This window comes from Dipodomys ordii, unplaced genomic scaffold, assembly GCF_000151885.1.
Source record: "Dipodomys ordii isolate 6190 unplaced genomic scaffold, Dord_2.0 Scaffold22, whole genome shotgun sequence".
Classification (NCBI taxonomy): domain Eukaryota; kingdom Metazoa; phylum Chordata; class Mammalia; order Rodentia; family Heteromyidae; genus Dipodomys; species Dipodomys ordii.
Genome location: NW_012267238.1, coordinates 5,270,317 through 5,275,889, shown reverse-complemented (window position 1 = coordinate 5,275,889; position 5,573 = coordinate 5,270,317).

Here is a 5,573-nt window from a genome sequence, read left to right as displayed (position 1 = left end):
CCTCAAAAACTCCACGAAGAGCTCCCTTATGACCCAGAAATCCCAATTTTGGGCATTTACCCAAATGATCACAAACAAGACCATACTAAAGCTACCAGCATAACTATGTTTATTGCAGCATTATTTACCATAGCTAAGATATGGAATCAACCCAGATGCCCCTCAGTAGATGAATGGATCAAGAAAATGGTGTATATATGAATATATATATATATATATATTTATATATGGAGGCATAGAATTCCATTATATATATATATATATATATATGCTTCCATCAGAAAGAATGATATTGCTCCAATTGTTAAGAAATGGAAAGACTTGGAAAAAATTATGTTAAGTGAAGTAAGCCAGGCCCAAAGAAACATAGGTCCAATCGTTTCCCTTATTTACAATATCTAGTATATATCTGGGACGAGTAGAAAAGGTCAAAAGCTCTGTACATATGACCAGATAAGATGAAGTTAAGCGAAATGAACCCCAAGATAGGGACACAAGTGCTTTTTTTCTTTCTTGCTATTGTTTCTAACATATTTATAAGGTACCATGTGATTTTTTTTGTTGCTTTGTATGTTCCTTCCCCACAGTATAACCCCTGTTTTCACTGTATTTGATGTTGGTATAATTTGAGGAGGGGAAAGGAAAAAACAAAATGTTTAAATAGGGATACAGGTGGACCCATTGTAACAATGAGAGGTACAAGGTACTATGTTGAAAAATGAACTTTACAACTTAGGTGGGGGTGGGGGAGTGTAGTTGAGGAGTTGGGGAGGGAAGGGATGCTAGGGGAAAAACAAAGGAGGAGGCAACAATGCTTGATAAGAAATGTGATCATTACCTTACTCATGTAACTGTAACCCCTCTGTACAGTACTTTCACAATAAAAAACTTATTAAAAAAAGACTCCTGTCTCTCTACCCTGACCTGCTTAGTGTATTCTTCTCCAAAGCAGCTGTAGGTATTTGGGCATTGGGCTGGGAGAGAGTGGAGCAGCAGAGCCTCTGGTTTCGATGCATTCATATGGTCCCAGTTATTTGTGTCCATAGCTCTGTCACTGCTAGTGTGGAGCAGCTTCAAAATATTCCTCTCTCACCCAGCATCATGACACCATGGGGAGAACCAATGGCATCCTGTGGATTCAGCATATCCAACATACCCAGAAAGTAGGAGGGAAGCAAAGTTTGGAATGGACAGAGCCCACGCTGCCCTATGGTGTCTTAACATCCGCTTGTGAGTCAGGTTCCAGTGGCTGATACTTGTAATCTTAGCTTCTCAATCTCTGAAGGTTGAGGTTTGAAGTCAGCTGGGGCAGGAAAGTCCATGAGACTCTGATCTCCAATTAACCACCAAAAGGTCAGAGGTGGGAGTGTGGCTCAAGCTCCAAACTTAAGCATAAAAAGCTAAGGGACACTGCCCAGACCTTGCATTCAAGCCCCAATACTGGCACAAAACAAAAAGCCATCAGCTTGTGGAAGTGCTTAAGGGGCAGCTTTGGTTCTGAGTCCTGTCAAGGATGCACTTGGTAAATGCACTGGCCATTTCCATGGCAACTGCACCAAATGTAATTTATCAGATTGCTGCCTCTCTGCTCATACCCTCCACTAATCAGTGCTAATTCTCTGCCTGTAGTTTGGAACCTCCTCAACCCAGGCAGTCGCAGTCATCTAGGAAGCTGCATCTGTACACTTCCTCCTCCACAGCCTGCATACCTTCCTCACTAGGCCTCTTTGTGCTGGGGGACAGCTTAGCAGGTAGTACCTCTCTGGAAAGGGCCAGGAGAGCAGGGGTTATGTAGAAGCAGATGTGGGTCCAGTCCCCCAGCCTCTGCAGCTGGGCTGCACGTGGCCCAGGGAATCCCCCGAGTGCAGCCTGTAGGAAATGAACCTGGCAAGGCGGACAGCAGTGATTGGCTCAAAGGTCAGTGTGCTGCTGTTGTCAGCCTCCTGTAGCCTCCCTCCTCTCTGTGCTCAGCCTCGGCCCCCACACCTGTCCACAGCTCCATAGATGAGTGCTTGTCCCCTCGCCAGGAAGGCTCTCGCACCCTGGCCAGCCACAGCACTGAGAAAGCTTGTGCAGAATGAGTGTCTGCCTCCTGGTGTCCTGCATCATCCACCTGTAGCCCTCGCGCTCACTGTCTGGAAAGCCCGCACTCCTTCCTCTTCATTTGTCTCAGCTTGAACCAACCATTGCTCCTTGTTATTCACCCACATGTCCCAGACTGGGAGCCCCAGGGTAAGAGCCAGGACCAAGCAGCAGAGGCTGATCACTAAGGATCGGCTCAGAGAGTGTTGGCCAGCTGCCTGCCTACCTGGTAAGCATGCCTGGTTAAGGGTGTGGCAAGGGCCACACTGAAACTCCTCAGCACTCTCCAGGACTTACCCATCATCCCCTGAGGCAGATGCCTGGCTCCCACCTTCTGCCTCCCACAGCTCCAGGCTTAGACTGGACTTCTCAGTGCATTGCTTACTGCTGACCACACTTGCTTCTCAAAACTCCTTTTCTCTCTGTCGCTGTTTCTCTCTCTATCTGCCTCTGTCTGTCTCTGTCTCTGTCTCTCTGTGACTCTGTGTCTTTCTGTCTCTGTCCCTCTGTCTCTGTCTCTCTCTCTTACTTCATGTGTGTGTTTTAACATGGGATTTCCTGTGCTGTCCAGGCTTTTGAGCTCAAGTGACCCTCCTGCTTCATTATCCCAAGTAGCTGAGATTACAGGTGTGTGCTACTACTCGGCTCTCCGATTTCCTCTTGATTCCTTAGCTCCTTCCTGGCTCTCTGGACAGTTTTTTTTTCTTAATCCCCTAGGATAGATTTTCTCCCCTCTTCCTTGCACATTTGCATCCCCAAAGGAAGCTCAGTTCTATGAACACTCTGCCCTCTCTTCTGCACATCTGGCCACCAATGTTTCCTTTCAAGTTCCATAGGCCTTTCAAGCCTACCACATCCAATTCTGACATCGGAATCTGCTTCCATCTGCCTTTCCTCTTTGCTCCATAGTCCCATCCTGAGCCAGGATACTTCCCTGTCTACTCTTCCACCCCAGCATCCACTCCACTTTCTTTAAAAAAAAAATCAAGCAGAAACAGGGAAACGGGAAAACATATAACAGTGGGACCCATCAGCTGCACTGGACATGGATCAAAACAACCTAAGCAACTCAATGGCAGCGATAGGAGGGAGGGAATGAGCAGAAAAAGGGAACAGCTGACACTAAGCAAAAGGAAAGAAATGTACATATCACTGATGTGGAAGAAATAGCTGTATTGTCACAGCTCATAGAATTCACAAACTTTATAGACAACGATAAAGACAATTTGCTCCATGAAGGTTAGAATGTGTTTGTGACTTTAACTAAGTATCACTATCCCACAATACTGTGAAATTTGTGAAATTTATGTAATCACTTAATCACAATAAAAATTGCTATAAAAATCAAGCAGGGAATGATGGTGTACACCTATAATCCCAAGATTAAGGAGACACAGATAGGAGGATCATGAATTTGAGGTCAGCCTGAGTGCTACATAGTGAGACTCTATCTGGAAAGAAATGAACAAAAATCAACTTCACTGAGGCATATTTTATATACAATAACCTATCCATTTAACACATACATTTACCATTCTTATACTTTTCAACATATTGAGCTTTTTATTGTTGTTACAAATACTCTTTTTGCCTAGTAATATCCTTATTCTCAAGTTCTCAAGACAACAGATAAAGATCTGTTGTCTCAGATTTGCATAGGGTTCCACATTCCATCTTCCTAATTCATCCTGTTTGTATCTTTGCAGTTAGAGTATATCTCTCAGGCAAAGTAGGTCTTATTCTTTTGTTAACCCAGTTGGGCACAGTGGTGCCATGTATAATCCAAGCACTTGGGAGGTAGAGGTAAGAAGATCATGAGTTTGAGGCAGCTAGGGCTATGTGGTCAGTTGAAGGCCAGTCTGTCCGTAAAGTGCCATACCATGTCTCAAATGTGTACACACACACAGAGAATCCAGATTTCATAACTGATGTGTGCAGAAAGATTCATGTAAGCACTTTACATTGCTATTATTGTAAAATGTTTCTCAGACTGTGTTTTTTTAAACACATTTACTAGAACATGCCATTCTTCTTGCTTAAGATCCTTTGGAGATTTCCCACTGCCCTGAAGATCAAGTACAAAATCCATTATGAGACCTCCACCACCATACAAAATGTACAGATTCTTTTACAGTTAAGCATTCCTGCAGCCCTCCTGTCCCATGGTTAAAAACTTGTTTTTATTTGTAATGTTGCCTAATAAGCCTATGCTAGATTGGCTCTTTCCTTCTCCATTTTCTTCCTGGGGCCTGGCACACACTGAAGCCAGACACAGAGTGGGGTTTTGGGATCAGAGCCAAGGGAAGCGAAAGACGGACACTTTTGGCATAATAATGCTAGCAGAAGCACCATTTGTTTCTGAAAGTGGTCAGTGGGTCTGGTGGATATTCCACCAGCAGGATCCAAAGCTCCTTTTTCTGCTTGACCTCTCTCAGGGATGAGGGGAGGAAGCCTGGCCCCCCAAGGTGAGTGAGGTTAATGATCTAGAACACTGCTCTAAGGAGCTAGAACAAAGACCAAGGTTCGGGATAGGTAAATTCAGCTCCTCCTGTGACCACCTACTTCCTGTTGCCCCCAATACTGAGGGAAAAAGACTCCTTACATTTCCTCCCGAGTCATTGTTTTTATCAGGCAGGGAGAGGGGGGGAGATGGTGGACAACTTCAAGGAAGAATTGTTCACGTAAGGCTCCAGTGGCTCAAACCAGTAATCCTAGCTACTCAGGAGGCTGAGATCTGAGGATCGAAGTTCCAAGCCAGCCCAGGCAGGAAAGTCTGTGAGATGCTTATCTCCAATTTACCACCAAAAAAGGCAGAAGTGGAGCGGTGGTTCAAGTGAAAGTGAGTCAACCTTGAGCACAAAAGCTTAGGGACAGTGCCCAGGACCTAAGTTCAAGTCCCAGTACTGGTATCAAAATTAAAAAAAAAAAGAATTGTTGTGTATGGTACTTGCTTCTGCAGCACTTAACTTAGTAAGACTCAGAGAAGATGAGCATGGCTCCTATGCAAAAATGACATGCAAATTGGGGGGCATTCATCACTTTCCATTTATTTGTCTAAAAGCTCCATATATCCTATTGCACCACTCATTTTCACTCTTAAGCATATTTTATTGTTAAACACCCCTAAATATAAATGGTTTATAGCTCTCCTACAACCACAAAACCAAAACAAGTATACAAATTAAAACCACACCAAAGTACTAAGTGAATTAAATTTGTCTTAGCCATATTAATTTAATGGGATGGATGATGCTTTACTTAAACCAAATCATCCATCCATGTGTGCCTGTCCGCCTTGTCACACGCACACATACGCACACATGCACATGTCCCCATGCACCAGGCCATGGCTTCCCCCACCATCTCCCCCGCTCTGACCTTTGGGATTTGTTAGGACTGCAGCCTTCACATCATTTACCCTTCACTCAACAGGGGTGCCTTTCTATCTCCCTCCCTCCCTCCCTCCCTCCCTCCCTCCCTCCCTCCTCTCC